Source organism: Gossypium arboreum, chromosome 12, assembly GCF_025698485.1.
Source record: "Gossypium arboreum isolate Shixiya-1 chromosome 12, ASM2569848v2, whole genome shotgun sequence".
Classification (NCBI taxonomy): Eukaryota; Viridiplantae; Streptophyta; class Magnoliopsida; order Malvales; family Malvaceae; genus Gossypium; species Gossypium arboreum.
The window spans coordinates 16,593,244-16,614,543 of record NC_069081.1 but is presented as its reverse complement, the minus strand read 5'-3'; the positions used below and the strand labels follow the sequence as shown (position 1 = coordinate 16,614,543).

Here is a 21,300-nt window from a genome sequence, read left to right as displayed (position 1 = left end):
ATTTAGAATTTTACCATGGATGAATTTGAGGTGGTTTTGAAATTTTATTCTAGAATCTTAAGCTTGATTGCTAGATAAGACTATTTTATAAAGTGATTTTTTAATTTTAATGTTTTAAAGACTAAAATGTGAAAATATAAAAGTACAAGGATTTAATGTGTAATAACAGCGAATATGAGCTGTAGTAAGGTTCCAATAAATTTGGCTAGGCTCGAAATTGAGTAAAAATGGTTAATTTGCATGTTTTAGGCTCAAGGACTAAATTGAATAAAATTAAAATATTGGGGGCAATTTTGTAAAATGTTCAAAAAGGCTTAATTGCATAAAATAATTGATTTTGTTGTTTGAAATAATAAATTAAATGAAATTATTAATTTAGATCAAGAACGATTGAAAAATCTAAGTGAAGGGGAAAATACCAAATAGCGCCTATACTTTGACAGTTCTGCAATTTAGTCAGGTAAGTTCGTATGTACGAAGTACTATGTTTATGTTATTTAATTATATGTTATTATGTATTGGTAATGTCAATAATCCATGTATATCCGATGAAATGCCATGATGATTATCGAGCCTCGGTTGAACCTTAGGAATCCGTAGGATACAAATGACATGTTATTAGGGATTTCATGTTTCGGGTGCTAGTCTTGAATGTCCTACCGATGGCTGAGGTCCTGCATTTGTCATGGATTCTCCATAGCTCGTGTGAGCAGCATCGTGTAGCTTACATTCTGACCTACAGCTCATGTGAGCAGGCCCATTTCACAGCTCGTGTGAGCAAAGAAGTAAAGGAAATGTTATGATTATATGTTTAAGCACACTTCATGTGAGTTTTCCCGAGTATTCGATGATATTTTAAGTGGTTCAGCGGGCATGAAAAGGAAAGGAACAGTAAGTGTTCAAATGAACTATATCATGTATTAATAAAAATGATTGAAATGGTAAACTTCAATGGAAATATGATTATGTTCATGAAAAGGTTGTATGAATCAAATGATGTATTTTTTCATGAAATGGCTTATCATGTGGCTGATCCCAAAAGATTTATGTATAAATGCACTAACTTGTGTATTGATGATGATGTTTAGGCTTGTGTCAAGCTTTTGGTTATGGTTGATGTTTACGCTTATGCTTTGTATTATGCAAATGAAATGGGTAAGAAAAGGGAATGAAACGGTAAGTTCATAACTGGGATATATTATAATGATATAAAAGAATTTATTAGTTAAATGACGTACTTATATCTGAGTTGATGGTTATATAGATTTATAAATCTTATGGCGTTGGTATAGGTTTATATTTATTCTATAAAATTTATCATTGAAATGGAATATGATGTTTTAAGTTTATACGAATTTACTAAGCATTATGTGCTTACGTAGTTTCTTTCCAATGTTTTATAGATAATCTAAAGCTCGATCAGATTGGAAGCTCGTCAGAGATCTATCATACTATCCAGCATAAATTTCGGTAGTTTTTGATGTTTTGATCAAGGTTATAATAGCATGTATATGTGGACTTATGTTTAAAGTTAGTTGAATGTTGGTTGATGATTTTGGCATATATAAGTTGTTTTTGACACTATATGATGTTGATTTGTTTGTGTCATTGTGGTACTTATGAATCATAAAAGGTATGGCTCAAATGGCAAGTTATGTTGAAATGTTAATGGTCAATTTTGAAGTGTGATCTGATAAAAGTTGACTTATGTTTGATAGTAGAAATGTGATTCAAATATGTGCATGTTTTTATAAGTTTGTATCTTTGCATTTGAGGTGCCTTGTATTGCATATTGGTTGAATGGTTTTGAACTATTGAATTGGTCATTTCATGTTGGTTTTGGTCATGTTTTGATACTTTGATTAGGTGTTCTTAAAGGTCTTTAGATGGCTGCTTGAATTGGTGATGGAAATGGCTTGAATTTGGTCAATTTCATGTCCATACGGCCTGAGACACGGGCGTGTGACTTAGTCATGTGTGACACACAGCCTGGCAACACACCCATGTGTCCCTTGTAGGTTTTCATGCATGCAAGTAAGGCTGTTACGTAGCCTAGCACATGGCCTGGTAGACGGGCATGTGAAGCTATTTCGAGTTACACTGCCTGGCACACAGTCGTCTAACTTGGCCATGTGACCCTACTCAGAGAGTTACACGGATAAGGACACGAGCTAGGAGATAGTCGTGTGACCCTATTTCAATTGTTACACGGCCTGAGACACGGGCATGTGTCTCAATCGTGTGAGGCACACGGCCTAGCCATACAGCCGTGTGAACCCTGTAGACCAAATTTTTTAACTTTTTCTTGAACTTTCTAAATGTTTTCAATTTAGTTTCTAGTGTATTTTTAGGGCCTCGAGGGCTCGATTCAAGGACGATTTGTATGTTTATGAATGAATTTTGTGATGTTTATATTAATGTATGAAAAGTATGATGTAATGTTCCATTTGTACAATAATGCTCCGTAACCCTAATCCAGCGATGGATACGAGTTAGGGGTGTTACAATTTCATTCAGCTGAGTCCCACTTTTGAGAGTAATTACCTTACAATGCTCCTTCCCTTGTGATCTTGAATTCTTAGTATCACTTGGTAGAGCTCTTTGTGGTCTAGAACTCAAAGCATTTGTTGTCTGCCCTACTTGATTCTCAATAGCTCGATGGATGCAGCTTGACTCTGAATTACATCATTTTTAGCCATATATTCTTTCAACAAGGCTTCAATAGATGATGATGAAGGAACCGATGCCTGACCTTGTTTGTAACACCCCGTACCCGAGTCCGTTACCGGAGTCGAACACAAGGTGCACACAACTTGACTTAATCATTTTCACAGTCTATTTAAAATTTTCCAGACAAGCTGGTTACTGCATCACTGTCGCCTTAAAAATCATATCTTGAGTTTCAAAACTTGAAAATCAGATTCGTAATTTTTCCCTGAAACTAGACTCATATGTGCATCTACAGATTTTTTTCTAGAATTTTTTGTCAATCCAATTAGTACATTTTATTAGTTAAAGTCTCCCCTATTCCAGGGTTCGACTACACTGATCTTTATGCATTACGAATTGGATATCTTCCGGTACAGGTATTCAATACTGATGCCGTTTGTTTCTTTAGAAACTAGACTCAAAGAGGAATCTATACATATATGGAATGACTCCTAATCATCTCTGGTTAATTTACAATGAATTTCCAAAGTCGGAACAGGGAATCCAGAAACCGTTCTGGCCCTGTTTCACGAAAACCTAAATATCTCTTAACATACAACTCATATAATAGTTTCGTTTCTTCCATATGAAAGTAGATTCATCAAGGTTCATTTAAATAATTTATTCTCCATTTAATTCCATTCCTACAAATTTTAGTGATTTTTCAAATCCACACCACTGCTGCTATCAGCATCTGTTTTCAAGGTAAACTTTACCTATTTCGTGGTTTCCATGGACCAACTAGAGTTTTGTCATACATAGGTCTACCTATGATCATATTTAACCATTACAAGGGCTGATCATTGCCCAACACTTCCATTCCAGTCCATAGTCACATCATGAAACCATATATACATACATAAACACAAATGGTCTAATGCCATACTCCACTTCTACGAGCCATTTTCGCATGGCCGTACACACATACATCACAAAAGTACTTGAAAAACAACAAAGGGTAGTCCTATACATGCCATTTCAAAGCTCAACCAAAATTTGTACCAAAAGGGGCTTTGATAGTGTGGGAGGCTTCGACTTCCAAAAATCCCGAGTCCGATAGCTGACGAGCCAAAAATCTATAAAACAGAGAACAAAGAAACGGAGTAAGCAATTTATGCTTAGTAAGTTTGAGCGAAGAATTTAAGCACAACAGAGGTATAGCATCCATATAACTAAACGGATAATTCCGTATATACAAACTTTCAAATTATTTCTACTTTACATTCCAACCCCTATGTTCATACATAAGGGATCATCTTAGCCAAATACCGGAAGCTCATTACTCAACTGAGCGAATATTATTCGAAGGAACTCAACTATTCCAATGCACATACGAACATACCTCCTTGCTGGAATTTTTGCAAGTGTATTAACTGAAATTTTTACAGCAAGATTGCTTATTCCCGAATCACGTACCTTCAGAATTTAACCGGATATAGCGACTAGCTCGATTGTCTTCGGGACATTGCCCGGTTATAGTGATTCGCACAATTGCCTTCGGGAATTAGCCCGGATTTAGTAACTCGCACGAATGCCTTCGGGACTTAACCCGATTTTGGTAACTCGCACAAATGCCTTCGGGAATTGACCCGGATTTAGTCACTTAGCACAAAAGCCTTCGGGACTTAGCCCGGATACCATTCGAATAACCAAGCACATATATCAACAAATCAATACACATTCTTATTACATTCTCATTACCAAAGCTCAAACACAAGACACTTATCATATTTACAATTTCGGCTCAATAGCCACACACAAAGAGCATGATTTCGATTTGCTTAAAACATGATCTAATCAAATCATAATTTAAGCTCTATTACTCAAGAACTTACCTCGGATGTTGTCGAATGATTCCGATGGCTATTCGACCACTTTTTTCTTCCCTTTATCGGATTTAGCTCCCCTTTGCTCTTGAGCTTAATTTAACAAATAAATTGATTTAATCATTTGAGCATCGAAAGAGGAATTCAAGGTACTTAGCCCACATATTTTCATTAGACATTAAAGTCACATATGTACGGAAATCATGAATCAAACTCAACACATTAGTTAGTACTCTCCTTAGCCGAATTTTCCAAGCCAAGAATAGGCATCAATATGCTTGCCTCTAATCGAATGCATGCACACCAATCCCCCTCATGTGGCCGAATATGCATATCCATGTTGAGGCCAATTATACACTTAATACCACACATAAACGGCATACATTTTACTAACTAATGCATTACATATTGTAGCTCAATACGCATCTATCATTTACTCCATAACCGAAACATCATCATATGAAAATATATACCTTGAGATAGTATATATGTCATACCAATACATCATGTGCAAACATATATACATGTAGGTGCAAGGGCCGAATCTCAAGTTGCTTGTAACCAAATATAAACATATATCCAAAGCTTAAATCTTACCTACTATGCAATATTCATAAATCATACTTATGGATACACCATGGCCGAATACACCACAACACCATACCGTTTCGATTTTGGTCATGGTTAAACAAAGAACTTAATGTCTTACTCAAAAATGCTAAAAAGAAAGTCCAAGAGCCATCAATCCACCATCACATGTATCATTAGCAAGCTTCATATTTAACATGCAATGGCATTAACACAAAATCCACCTTGGCCAAATACCATCCCCATGATATAACAAAGATTTGAACCATGGGCTAATAAGAGCATCAAGCTATCAACTAAAAACATGCATGAATCTCATGGCACAACCTCAAACATACCTTAATCTAGATACAAGTATGGCCAAACCTCCTCCTAATCCTCTTCCAAACCAAGCATGAAGCAAAAACCCCCTCCTTCTTCCTTAGGATTTTCGGCCAAGAGAGAATGAAAGGATGAACAAATTTTTTTCTTTTCTTTTCTTCAACTCACGGCAATGGGGAGGGAGAGAAGCCTTCTCACACATTTTTTTTTCATTTTTTTATTACCCATGCACCTTATTTTATTTATTCCAACATGAAACACTTACACAACATGTTTCATGACATGTTTTGCCCATACTCCCTTGTCATGGCCGGCCACTAGCAATTAGGGGGGGAAATTTGACATGCAAGTCCTCCCTTTTGATTACATGCACTATTAGGTCCTTATAGATTAGCCTATCACATTTCAAAGGTGTCACACAAGTCCTATTGACTAAATTCACATGAAATTTACTAAATCGAAACTTGAAATTTTCACACATTCACATATACATATTCTAGACAATAAATATTACGTCCAAACATTTCGGTGACTCGGTTTAGCGGTCCCGAAACCACTTCCCGACTAGGGTCAATTTTGGGCTGTCACATTGTTGGGCATTCTGCCTTGACATAGGTTGAGTACAAGTAGGAGATGCACTAATGGCATTTTATCTTGTAACGTAGTTAAAATTCCCCGCACCTTGATTATTCCAACTAAAGTTTAGATGTTGCTTCCACCCTGGATTATATGTGTTGGAATAGGGGTTATTGTTCTGGTTGAAATTACCCATGTAACATAGATGCTAGATTTGATAGGCAATCGTCAAATTCATGGTCTTCACCACAATAAGCACACGCTGGTTCGACTACTTTCATCTCCTAAACTACAATTGGTCTCTTCATTCTTTTGGTCATATTAGTTAAAAATGATACCTGGGTAGTAAATGAAGTGATTGCATCAAGTTCCATGGTGCCAGCAACTCTCCTGCCATTCCCAATTCGCGTGGTAAGATATTGGTAATCATTGTTGGAAATCCATTCCAAAATCTCATAAGCTTTATTGTAAGATTTCTCCAACAAGGCACCATTGGCAGAAGCATCAACTACCATTCTTGTATGTGTATTCAACCCATTATTAAACATCTCCATCCAAGTCCAGTGTTGAAACCCATGCATCAGACATTTATGCAGTAATTCTTTAAATCTTTCCCAAGCTTCATACAACATTTCATCCTCTAATTGTTGAAAAGACGTGGTGTTATTTCTAAGCTTGACATTCATGTTTGGCAAATTATACCATAGCAAAAACCTCTTACAAAGGTCATTCCATGATGCCACTGTCCCTAATGGAAAAGTCTCTCAAGGAATATGGAAACAATTTAAGCTGCAAGGTGTCTTCAGTAACACCCTGTTTTTGAAATGAGTCTTAGACTTCTAGAAAATCTGTTAAATGCAATTGTGGATCTTCAGTAGGCAACCCACTGAACTGTCCCACTGTTTGCAACATCTGAAACATCACTGGTTTCAATTCAAAATGCTAAGCTTAAATGTTTGGTCTAACTATCCCTGGATTTAGATCATCCAAAATTGGCACAACATGTTCACGAATTGGCCTCTCTCGGTCATCTATCATGCGATGAATAGGAAGATCAATATCCTGACCATTAGGATTTAATGGATCATTCAAACCAAGATCATTCCCATCCCTAGACATGTTAGGTACTTCTCTTCCCCTACTTCGCAAAGTTCTCTCAATATCAGGGTCAAAAAGATACTTTTCATTAGCAGGAACGCCTCTATTCATGCACTGATAACAAACCTATAGAAATTAAAAACAAATAAGTTAAATAAAACTAATAAAATTAGATAAGAAAATAACAAAACTAGATTTCACTAAACTGCTGATCCTCAGCAACAGCATCAAAAACTTGTCGCGTATGAATATGCTAAGCGAATTGTGCAAGTGTACACGTTAGATCAAGTAATAAAGTGATATATAACAACTCATTTTTAGTCAAGTCGGAACAGTGGTTTTGGGACCACAAATCTGAGGTAAAAATAATTATTTTATTATTATTTTAATATTTACAGCATGATAGTATGATTATGTGAAAATTTCATTAAGAAATTTTATTATTTGAGTGCTTAATTTGATAAAAAGGACTAAGTCGCGTAAAGTGTAAAACTTGAGTTCTACTAGTTAAAGGTGTCTAATAGCTATGGAACCTTAAAGTAGAGGTTCTTGTTTTGTAATTAGACCATTGTTAATGTTAGTGGACAAAGATGGAAATCATTTAAGTGAATTATAATGTTTTAATTAAAGGTTAAAAATGTAATTTAATTAAAGGTTATAGCATCCAATCAAGGTCCTCGAGCTCTAAACTTTGAAAAAAGAACTTTTGCAGCCTTGAGTTAGAAAGAATACGGCCAAAACCTTGGGAAAAATGGTCCACCTGTTCAGAAATGAACATTACAAATCGATCTCAAATAAGAAGATTAAGGTTTAGGGTTTTTCCATTGATGAATATATATGTATTTTGATGTTAGATGATAGAAAAATGCATGCTTGTGGTTAGATAAACAACATTTGTAAAGTGATTTTTTGACAAAATTGTCATCTAGGGATTTAATTGAGAAATGTTGAAATTTTGTGGTTAATTTGTAAAATAAATTAAAAATATGGGTTGTTTTAGTAATAATAAAAATTCAACTAGCATGGGTAGGGACCAAATTGCATGAATTTGTATTTTTATGAGATAAGGACTAAATTATAAAAATGTTGAAATATTAGGGGCAAAAGTGTAAAGTTGCCTAAATGTGTATTTTGGACTAAATTGAATAGAATGATAATTAAATACGTTAATTTTGATTACATTTAGATCAAGAAAAGCGAAATTTGGATTTAGGTCGGGGGGAAATAAGGTTTTGGACTAGTCGATCCATTCCATCGTTTTAGTGATCGAGGTAAGTTCGTATGTTAATAAGCATTATTATACTTGTGTTTTAAATGCTTTAATATTGAATAAATTGTGTATACGACCTTGCGAAAAATGTTTGACGACAATTCAGAAAATGACAAATCCCGGTTGAACCTTAGGAATAGATTAGGATACGAATGACATGTCATTAGGGGTTACGTGATTTGGGTGTTGGTCTGTACGTCCTACCAGTGGCTGAGTTATCCGGCATGTGTTGCGGATTCTCATCAGCTTGTGTGAGCAGCATCGCGTAGTTTTGTCATGACTGTCAGCTTGTGTGAGCAGACCCGTTGATAGCTTGAGAGTGAGCATTACATGTGATATGAGATTGAGATAGGTTCGGCTATGTATTGGCACTTAGGGTGCTGGATTTTCGAGTATCCGATAGTATTCCAAATGGTTCAACAGGTACATCGAAGATACAAAATGGTGAGAAATAGATATGTATCAGTACATGTATGTACGGGAATTATATAAGCATTGAATCTATGGAAGTTGTGAATTCATGGTTAATTGTGTGATTGAATATAGGTTAACATTTTGATTAAATGTTTTGTAGTATGTTATGTTCATATTCTTGAATGGTAATTGAATGGTGAGCTTTGCTTATTATTTCATACGAGCTTACTAAGCTTTATAGCTTACATTGTTTATTATTTCATGTTTTATAGTGAAATAAAAGCTAGCTTGGATTTGGGAATTGTCAAAGGCCTCATCACACTATCAAGCTATCACTTTGGTACTTTTGAATCTATGTATTTTGATTATATGGCATGTATAGGAGCTTTGGTCATTTTGGTATATTTTAGTAGTGGATGTATCCATTTAAGTTAGCTTGTAAATGTTAAGTGGTTGGTTATGTATATAAAGCCAAGTGATTTGGCTTATTTTGGTTGATTTAGTTTCCTATATATATGTGCATATGGCTTTTGTTATGTGTTTGATAATTGATATGTGATGCTTGTTGAGAAATTGGTATTATGGATATTAAATAGTTGATAATTGAGAATTGGTTTGCTTGTGATTTAGGTAAATTGATGCACAATGGAAAGTCTCCATTTAGGTGATGTGAAAATGTAGAATTTGGCATGAATGGAATAACCTATTTTAATACTTGTGTGTATTGTGCTTAAAGGTATGGATTTAGCATGAATTAGGCTTGGTTATGCTTGGTTTCAAGGCCTATTTATGCTTTGTATTATGTCAATTGGTTTGGTGTAGGTGTATGACAATTGGGTGAGCAAAATGGCTTGGTAAATAGCCTATTTTTGTCCACACGGGCAGGGACACGGGCATGTGTCTCAGCCGTGTGCAACACATAGTTAGGTGACATGGCCATGTGTCCCCTGGTGTTTAATTAAAAACCAAGTCAGTTTGCACCACATGGCCCAGCACACGGGCGTGTGACTTGACCGTGTGGCATAAGTCAGTATACCCTATAGGTTTGACAAGGCCTAGCACACAGCCTGGCACACAGGCATGTAAGGCCACTTCAAAGGGCACACAGGCTGGTTACATGGGCGTGTGGTTGGCTGTGTGACCCAAGTCAGAGAGTTACTCAGGGTTGGACACGAGCTGGGACACAGCCATGTGATCCCATTTCGAATGTCCACACGGCCTGTGACATAGTTTGTCTTTGGCAGTGTGAGACACACGGCTGAGCCACACTGGTGTGTGTCCCCTGTATTTTGCACAAATTTCCAAGTGTTCCCAGAATTTTTCGAGTTATCAGTTTAGTCCCAAACCATTCTTAATGCATGTTTTGGGCCTCGTAGGCTCGTATTAGGGACAATGTGAATGATGTTGAATGATGATTACATGAAATTTGAAAATGTATGTGAAATGTATGTTTAATTGTATAATAAGTGCGGTAATGCTCCGTAGCCCTATTCCGGCGTTGAATACGGGTGAGGGGTGTTACATGATAAGTGATATAACCTCTACAGGGATTGGTTAGGTATGAATTGATAAAGTTATTATAAAGGAGTGCGATTAATGCTATGCCAAAAACAATATTAAGACTGCAATAATAATTAAGGAATACTGATGTATGTAATACGTGAATTCTAACAAATAAATGAAAATGCTAAGGCAAGACAAGAGTAAGAATGCATTGGAAATTATGAGAATGATTACATGAATAATATGTAAACAAGTATCAACTAAGGATGTGAAAATAGAGATGTTATAGCAAAAGTTAAAAGATCGTAGGTTGGGATTTCTGAGAATCTACCCTTATTAACCAATAATGCCTTGGCAAAATCAATCTTATTCTACTACTTGGAAGAGATCTAAAATGGCCTACTTCTTTCGAGAGTAAGACCTTAAGTTATGTTGCCTGAAGCGATATATGTCTATAGGCCTTTACCATGGTACCCAACACTGTTTTGTTTTCTTTCCGTATGGAACACTACTTTATGTCTAGAGACTGCTACAAGTATTCGGTCGAATACTTGCTCATATAATTCAATTTCGATCTAATTAACCTAACCTTGTCAATATTAGATTAATTTCATAAACATGCTGCACATTCATCTATGTCTGGAGATTATACGCATGCGATTCATAAATACCATTAAATGAAATAGTAAATTAAAACTAATCTATGCTTTAGCCATTAAAGGAACTAAAAGGTTTCGTCAAGCAATCCCAACCCTATGAGATTAACTCATGGTTTGGACAATAACATCCAAATTCAAAATAGCATTCAACATCATTTTCATCAATAAAGATCACAAAAAAAACAAATAAAGAAGAAAAGGATAAACTTAGGGAAGATAGCTTTCACCTTTCCAACCCACAACTCCAGTGACGCAATATCTTGTGATTGCCTAGAGGGATTGCCTTCTTCTTCTCCTCTTCCAGCTCTGCCTTGTTCTTGACCGTTATCCTCTACTTTCGTCCAAGGATTTTTTTTCCAATTCTCCCTCTAACTATCTCTCCCTCTTCTTCCCTCTTTCTTGTTGGGTTTTATACCTCTTCCTTTAGAGTAGGCCCATCATCCTATGATCTTTTTCCTCATTTTTTGGCTGATTTTTCTGGTACATGTACAACAGGGCTGATAATGGTTAAGTGTTGACTTACTCACTTCTTGGTTTTGCAACGACATTCGTGTTGGCAAGCTATCCAACCTTTTCCCACGACAAACCTTCTCTCATTTACTTCTTTTCCTCATTCTGCACCTGCCACTTAACAAGCAAATTCTTCCCACAAACAATTAAAAGTAACATGTAATAAAATTGAAGCACAATCCAAGCCTTTTAATACAATTTCCTAAAAACACTAATGGAAAATCTTAAAATGCAACTAAACTTACCTAAATACAAGTAATTAATCAAGTCTAAAGGCATAAAATATAACTCTTTTCAAGAGTTATCAATTATCTAGATAGATGATTAAATTGAATAATTCGCAAAATATATAAGACCTTGTAATTGAATGTGAATTGGATAGAATTTGATGATATACCATTTCTGGATTATTATTTGTAGATAAAAATGATGTAAGATCCTCGAAAGGGCACGGAAAGGCGAAAGTTGACAATGAGTGACGTAAGCTTTCAGTTTGTATTTCTATAACTCAATTAATTTTAATTGTCACATATTTTTATTGTGCTATTTGGTAAGGTATGGAAGTAAGATGTGAGAAATTAATTGTATTGAATTGGTGAGAATATGCTTGAGTATTGAGGTAAAGGACTAAATCGAATCAAATTGAAAATAATGTAATTTGATGAAAGTATGAAATTAACTTGAAATTGGGTTAAATTATATTATATTATAAGCTATTTTACCCATATAACCTAAAAAAAATAATATTTACAAAAATGACCTTGGTTCAAAAACATTCACCCAATTTACCTAAAATGAACAGTAAATTTGGGTTATGGGAACCCAATGGCCAACATCCCGCTGTATTTTGACCCCATGATTGCTTAATGATTGTGTCAGGCTTTAATTTTTTTTTTTGGGACATCAATGGCCGGCATTAGGGTTTTTTTTTTAAAACCGTATCCTACTGGTATACTCAATTACTAGTATTTGAAAAAAAATTAGGGTTCTGGCCATCTAATGGCCAATACCAAAGTACAATAAAAAATATTTTGGGTTCTGGCCAATAGATGGTCGGCAATAACACCTTTTTCGGGTCCCGAAATTGTTTTTTTTTTTTGGGACACTGATGGACAGACCAACTTTATTAGATTAAAATTTTTTTTTTGGTTTTGGGACACTGATGGCCAGCACCAACCTTATCAAATTAAAAAAATTTGTTTGGTTCTGGGACACTAATGGTCGGTACCAACTTTGTTAGATTTTTTTTTGGGTTTTGGGACACTGATCGCCAGCACCAACGTTATCAGATTAAAAAAAATATTTTTTTTGGTTCTGGGACACTGATGACCGGTAGCAAGTATTAAAAAAAATATTTCTCTTAATTTGGGGAATTAGATGGCCAGAACCCCTTACTATATATATAGGGTGTAATATCCTAATTTTGGGCCTAGTCGGAATGGTAGTTTCGAGACCAAAAATCTGAGATAGAAATAATTATTTTATAATTACTTTGAGGTCTATGATATGATTGCATTATTGTGTGAAAATTTCGTGAAGAAATTCTATGCATAAAGTGCTTAATTTGAAATTAGGGACTAAATTGAATAAATTGCAAAACTTGTGTTCTAGAAGCATTTTGCATAAAATTGAATTATATTATTAATTAGAGGTCCTTAAAGAGTAATTTGACCAATTTCTAAAAAAATTTTGGACAAAAATGGGCTTGGAAGGGTAAAAATTTAAAGAATAGTAAAAAGGGCATTTTGGTCATTTAGGGGTAAAATGAATTAAAAGACAAATTTTAAAACCCAAATGTGTCCATCTTCAACCCCATGGCCGAATATAGCAAGGAGAAACCATGGCTAGGGTTTTTCAAGCTTCCAAGCTCGTTTGTAAGTCCGTTCTAGCCTCGTTTTTAATTTTTTTTACGTTTTTTAAGTCCCGGTAACTTGATTTAGCTCATGCTAGCAATAATTTAACCTAGGGTTTATATTTGGAAAAATATCCATAGGTGAAATTTGTGTATTTTGGTGTTTTATGGTATAATATGAGGTTTTAAATTATGTTAGACAACTTGTGCTACTCGATTTTAAGTGAAAACGAGCAAAAGGGCTTAATCGGTAAAAATACCAAATAGTCATAAGTACATGTTAGAGTGAGAATTTGATGTTGCCATAGAAGGGAAAAATGATCAGCATGTCATAAAACATAAGAAAATAGGCTGAAGTTTAATTTACGAGCTTTGGGGAAAAAGTGTAAATATGCGAAAGTTTAGGGGCAAAACTGTAATTTTTCCAAAATATGATTTTGGGTCAATTTGAATAATGTGAGTCCTAATTAGACTATATTTCAAATGATAGAGCAAGGAAAACTGAAATTCGGGCTAAAACGGGAAAAATACCAAGTTGTGGACGAAATGGTAAAAGTAGCCATTTTCGCATACGAGGTAAGTTCATATGTAAATGTTGGTAACATAGTTATTATTTTAAATGTTTTAATGTTATTTAAATGATATGATAATTATTATGAAATATTATACTTGTGATAATTGTTTGATAATATGTCAAATTATGTGATATACTTGGAAAATGTGAAATACTACCGAGTATTGGTATCGGCATTCCGTAGAAGATGGTTGAGACACATGATTGGGAAAAAGGTCCCGTTGAACCTTAGGAATGGATTAGGATACAAGTGACATGTCACTAGGATATTTGGGCATCCGAACTCGTTAAGTTGAGTCCGAGTTCACTTATGGATGCAAATGTCCGAACTCGTTGAGTTGAGTCCGAGTTCGAGAGATGTAACTAGGCATCCAAGCTCGTTGAGTTGAGTCCGTGTTCACTTATGGATGCGAACGCCCGAGCTCGTTGAGTTGAGTTCGAGTTCACTTATGGGCAGGTTACATGGTAGCTTGGCTACATATGTGGCACTTATGTGCAAACTTTCCATGTATCCGAACTATATTCTGATGTGTTCAACGGGTAAAATTCTACTCAAATGGAGGAATACTCGAGATGAAAGGGACGTATTGGTAAGTGTTGTGAAATGGATACTTTGAACAGGTATGTACTTAACCCTCGGGTTGAAAACTCGATATAACAACAATATGGTAAAATGATAAATGAAAATGTGATATGAATATCTCGGTGATGATTATGCAAATGATGTTTTATGTTTGCTTATATAGTTGTGTTACTTGCTATTTGCATGTGAACTTACTAAGCATTTATGCTTACTCCCTCCTTTTCATTCCTTGTAGTTTTGACAAGCCAGCTCGGAAATCGGGAACGGTCGGAGGCTCGCTCACACTATCCGTGTATCATCTTGGCATAATGGCTTGTCTATTTTGAGCATGGCATGTATAGCATTATAATCATTTTGTGTATATGGTCTTATGATATGGTTATTGAGTGGTATGGAAATGCTTGGTAATGATTAGCCATTGGAATGGCTAATCATGATCATATTTGGTGTTATGTATGCTAAATTGCTAGCTAATCCATGGAAACCATGAAATAGGTAAAATTTACCATTAAATAGATTCAGACAGCAGCAGTGACGTGAGTTTGAAAAGTAATTAAAAATAGTAGAGATATAATTAGATGATGAATAAAATATGGAATTGAACAATTATGAGTCTATTTTCATATGGATGGAACAAAACAGGTATATGAGTTATATTTTATGAGATGTTTAAAGTTTTGTGAAACAGGGCCAGAGCGATTTCTGGATCCCCTGTTCTGACTTTAAAAATTCATTATAAATTTTAAAAAATAATTATAAGTCATCCTTTATATGTATAGATTCCTTATTGAGTCTAGTTTTATTAGAAACAAATAGCATAGTCATTGAAACTCTGTACAGGGAGATATCTGATTCGTAATACACAGAGGTCAGAGCAGTCAAACCCTGAAACAGGGGAGAATTTAACTAATAAACTGTACTAATTGGCTTGACCAAAAATTCTAGAAAAAAATTAGTAAATAGATATATGAGTCTAGTTTCAGGAAAATTTTATGGAATTGGATTTTGAGTTTCGGAACTCGAGATATGAATTTTTTAAACGACTGTGACGCAGATTGCTAGCTTGACTGGAAATTTTAAAAATAAATTGTTTGAGCTATTTAAGTAATGAATTAAGTCTGTTAACACCTCGTTTTCGACTCAGCGACGGTCTCGGGTACGGGGCGTTATATAGGGGCTAGTTTGAGTTCTGATATTGTCATTAGATGAGAAAAAAATTGTTGAAAGAGCCATCAAAATCAGAGTGTTTTGTATTGTATCATCAAATGAGTTTTTTTTTTTGTAGTGGATTATAGATGGGAGTGTTTTGTAGTGTACAACCAAATTTCGGGGTTGAATTATATACTGTCATGCTTTAACAAAGTTGAATTATATATTGTCATGTCAACTGTAAATGTTATGCCATTGAGGGTTATATGACTTTTTGCGCCATAGATGGCTAACAAAGATGTTCAATGCAGAAAGACATTATCTACGCTTCAAGAGCGTTTATTCTGCAACTTATAAGTAGGGTACTAATGCAACATAAACCTGATTCAAGAAGAAGACGACTAATTGTAAAGAGACTACTATTCAAAATTTTTGTATTATTTTTGTATCTGTAAATCAAATTTAGTTTGTATTATTTGTTGTTCGAATTTTATATTTTCATGTATTAATTTTTGGAATGTTTTTATTTTTTGTATTTGTAAATTTAATTTAGTCTGTATTATTTTTTGTTTGAATTTTATATTTTCGTATTAATTTTTAGAATGTTTGTATTTTTGGGGTCTCTAAATTTTATTAGTCTGTATTTTTGTTTGAATTTTATATTTTCGTAGTAATATTCTAAAATGTTTATATTTTCTTGTATTTGTAAAGTTAATTTGTTATGTATTATTAATTTTTTGAATTATATATTTGTTTTATTAAATATTTTGAAGTCATTTATTCAAACAAATAATTATTTTAGAAGAATTAAATTTATATTGAAAAATAGAATATTTACAAAATAAAATGAATATTTACAAATCAAAATCAAAATTACCGTGATCCGGGTGATGTCCCAGGCGCTGACATGTAACAGTCTAGCTGCCTCCATCGGTGATGTCGTGCACCTTATTGAGGCATTTCATAATTGCTCGGTCTGGCCTCCAGTGTCTCGTCCAGTGTACTTAGGAAAGTAGTATAACTGTATACACCATAACTGAGAGTTAAGAGGTATTGCGTGACCAAAGGTGCCGATGGAAAAATGTCCTTAGTAGTAGGTGTACATGCTTGCTGTCGAGCACTGGGTGGTATGAGGATGATCTAGAGTGTGTCGAATGTTAAGGCTCGGGGTCATCACCAAATATATCATTGAATAATGGAAGAAATCGGGGCTCGAGCTCCGGGTGGTATGATGATGAACCAGATACATTATTTTGGGGCTCAGGATCGAGGTCAGAGGCAGAATCGTATCAGTGTTCCCGAATGGTGGAACTCGATTACGACGTGATCGTGCATTCATCCATTGCCATCAGAAAGATTCTAGTTGCGCGTCTTCCGGGAGCAGTATATAACGACCTTGGAATATAAAGGGCTTCCCATTTGCCATATACCATTCTACGTACTCGCGCGTAGGAGAGAACCATTCCTCTAAGACATACAAGGGAGGGCACCTCGAATGTCGATCATCATACAGAAAGAACTACTGTTCATGTTTTTTTGCCCAATTTATTGCGTCTCGACTTGAACCCTTTTAGCTCATTCTGTGGACTTCTCTGATGTCGACGAGAGGGTTCGAGATAGGTTGTGCCCAACCGAAATGTCTCAATACCCGATCATATAAAAATGAATCAATGGAATATTTGACACGAACAGATGTTGCTGCTCAGTAACTCATGATGGTATGAGTGTTGCGATCCCTTCCTCGACATATGGCATCCATAGAAACTGCATAATATAGAGAACATGTTATTAGTTAATTTACTTTTTATGGAATTATTGTATTTTAAAAAAAGATTCGGAAGCGTATTTTACACCATCCCTAGAATGAGTCTCAATCATCATACGGTACACAGGTCCGGTGAACGATCACCTGATTCCTAGTACAGTCGCCCATCTGAAAAAATAATAAAATTTCTGATTATTTTTCCATGCAAAAATGAGTATACTATACTATACAATTAAAAAATAGAAGGTAAAATCAAACTATCAATTTACCTATTCATGAGTGGCCACACACATGGTTGGTGGCTCACTGGTGCCAAGAATGGCATTCGATATAGTGCCCAATATTGCAATAAAAGGAATCAACCGCCCATGGTCTTGGTAGACGACTTTGTCGCTTAACAAAGCTCGCAGTATAAACATGTTAATACTTCAAATCAGGTAAAAGGAGGTACATGATGTGGACTTTACTTTGATTCATGTCTGGCAACAATACTCCACCCATAAGTTGCAGAATAAACGCTCTTGCAGCGTAGATAATGTTCATCTGCATTAGATTGCTCGGTAGATTTTGGAAGTTTGCTCTTAACTACGTAAATTTAATATTGGTTAATGTTCCTTCCTCATCGTTGGGGGGCTCTCTTCCAAGTAACCACTCGCAGTGTAATAGTGACCTCCCCATACGGGAGGTGGAATGTGTGTGTCTCTAGGCGTCATCTTTCAACTAAGGCTAATATTAAATCAGCCCGTAGATCTGATATCTGACTATATGCGCCTACCCCAAATCTCGCGACGTTCAAATTCGGTAAAACCCTTCGATCGAGAAAATATTTGAAATCATGCAATTGGGGTCTCACAATCTGGTACTGATCCTATGATGATTGACAGATGTGATCGGTGGTGAATGGTAACGATCAGTGGTGAATGGTAGTTATCAACGGTGGTGATTGGGTTTTGGGTTGAATCATGCCATTTATAGTGGGGTACCATAGTGGCTGAGCAAGGGTAAAAAGGGAAAAAAGGAAAAAAAAATCAATTTTTGGCCCTTACCAGTCAGGTCACATCAAAGAAGGCCTAGCCTGCTAATGCCGACCATTATTTGGCCGTTTGACACCTAGGCTATAGCCTATTGGTGCCAACCATTGGTTAGCCTTCTTTGATAGACCTAACGCAAGCCTGACACAGGCACGGGCCTCTCATGCCATGTTTTGTCCACATTTTTTTCATTTCAATTTAATTTTTAATTTCATTTTATATTCATTTCAAATTTCATTTGAATTTCATTTTTCTCATGTCATTTGAATTTCATCTCAATTTTAATTTCATTTCACTTTTTAATTAAAACTTTATTTCTCATGTCAATTTTATTTTGTAATTTCAATTTCTTTTTAAATTTTGTTTTATTTTAATTTTTGTTCTCATGTTATTTGAATTTCATTTCAATTTGAATTTCATTTCACTTTTTATTTTTAATTAAAAATTATTTTGTCATGTCAATTTTTTCTTTTCTTTTAATTTCTTTTTAAATTTCATTTGAATTTCATTTTTTCTATTTTATTTAAATTTCATTTCACTTTTTTCTTTTTAATTAAAACTTAAATTGAATTTCATTTTTCTCATTTTATTTGAATTTCATTTCAATTTGAATTTCATTTCATTTTCAAATTTCATTTCACCAAAACAGCCTTGGTATACGAGATGCTCATAGACCGTGCATTGGTATGCGACCTACTAATAGGCCTTAGGCCTTGTCCTTGGTGCCAGCTAGAGGTGTGCATGGGCCGAGCCGGGCCCATAAAAAAATTTCAGGCCGTTTTCAAGGCCCCGGCCCGAAATATGGGCCTAGAAATTTGTCCAAACCCTACCAGAAAAAATGGTAGGCTGAGTTCTGCCCTACCATATTAAAAAGATTTACTTTTTTATTAAATAAAAACTTTAAAATATAATAAATCAAATACATTTAAAACATAAAAACAAATATTAAAACAAAAACAAATAAAAATAAGACTAAAATAATTCTTAAAATAATACATAAATTAAAAAATAAAAAGTAATTATATTAAAATTGAAACAAATTAAAATTAAATTAAGAACTAAATTATATTAATAACAAAAGTTTTACAATATTAAAATAACATTAAAAACAACAAAAAGAGTAAAGTAAAATACTAAAGTTACTTAAAATTAAAAATAAAAATTTTTAAAAGTAATTTAATATTAAAATCGGTAAAATTTGGCGAGCCCGCCAAAAAATCTTACGAGGTCTGCCCATTTTCTAAACAGGCCTCGTTTTTGTCCAAGCCCATTTTTCAGGCATATATTTTACCCAAACCCTCCCATTTTTCTAAGGGCTTTGGTAGGGTCATTGCCTTACCATGCACACCTCTAGTGCCACCATTCAAAGGCCGGTTTTGGCAGCCTCTTGTCATTTCAAATCAAAGCTTTTTTCTTCTTTAATTATATTTTCATTTCAATTTCTATTCAATTTGAATTTCATTTCATTCCAATTTTAATTTCATTTCATTTCAATTTCTTTTTAAATATAATTTTACTTATATATCCTTCTTTATTTTGTTATTTTCATTTCAATTTCTTTTCAATTTGAATTTTATTTCAATACAAATTTCAATTTATTTTTAAATTTTACTTATATATCTTTTTCAAATATAATTCCATTTTAATTTAATTCCATTTCCAATTTTAATTATATTTTCATTTCAATTTCTTTTCAATTTGAATTTCATTTCAATACAAATTCCAATTTATTTTCTTTTTTAAATATATTGTTCATTTCAATTTCTTTTTTAAAGGTCAACTTTCAATTTTTACTTTATTTGAATTTCATTTCAATTAATATTTTTAAAGTGTTTTAAATTAAATATGTATGTATATAGTATTATAAATTTTATATTATTTTTTCTTTTAAAAAATATGTATGAATTAATATATTTAATCAATTCTATAATTTGAATAAAGTATGTCATTTGTATAATTTGTATACTTTTACAATATTTTTACAAGAACATGTGCTCAATAATAAATCATTCGTCATCTTCCAGTCCGACATTATGAGACGATTGACCAGAAACATGAACACGTTGTAGGCAAGTTGATCGGTTGTGGCCGGATGCTCACCACACTATGCACAGTTTGGGTTCGCCTGTCTCCCTGACGTCCATGTCATTTTGAATCCTCGTTGATTGTGATCGACCTTTAGGATGTCTACGGATACTACGGCCAGGCAGCATCTCGAAAGTAGGCGGTGGAACTTCCCAGTTTGAGACATCAGGGATTACGGGAAATTTGTTTCCCCGAATACACAATGTGCGTTGCAATGTGTAGATCTCGTCTATGAATCATTCAACATTTAAGTTTGCTCTCGTAGACGCTGCATGAACACACATACACGGATGTCAAAGAGTCTGAAATATCCCGCACTCGCAACACCTATTTCATAAATCAACTGCGTATGACCTAGATAGGGAAAGGAAAGGTAGGAGCATGAGGCAAGTAGACCGAGACGACAGAGCGGTGCTTATGGGTGGAAGACTGACCTGAGCCATCCTTGTCACCACTGTCTTACTTTTCGCCCACCAGATAAGGCACATCCCTTCGCGGAGTCCTTCCTACCCAAGAACGAAGAATAGAATGAGGGTTTCTATATCTTAGAATTGATAGAAAGATTCAATATAGTCAAGAGCTCATACCCGTTATGATGCGAGATTTACCCGATATTGTGCGATTACCTTTTATTCCTTTCATTTTAAATGGGCCTTCTTAGTTCCCGTGCAAAGTAGTAGTTGATTAGCTGTCTTCGTTCATCGAGTAGGCGAATGTAAGGAAGTTTGCCTGAGTACGAGTAGAGGATTGGTTGATAGAGTGAGAAACCTCTCTCTGGTTGTGGGAA

The 21,300-nt window shown here is 34.7% G+C and overlaps 1 non-coding gene across 1 annotated transcript; it reads left to right on the top strand.

The window, feature by feature from the left end:
* The first annotated feature begins 6,590 nt into the window (after positions 1-6,590).
* LOC128286367 (small nucleolar RNA R71) lies at positions 6,591-6,697 on the top strand. The gene has a single exon (XR_008276910.1). It is a non-coding gene; the product is annotated as a small nucleolar RNA R71 (small nucleolar RNA).
* Positions 6,698-21,300: the final 14,603 nt, after the last annotated feature.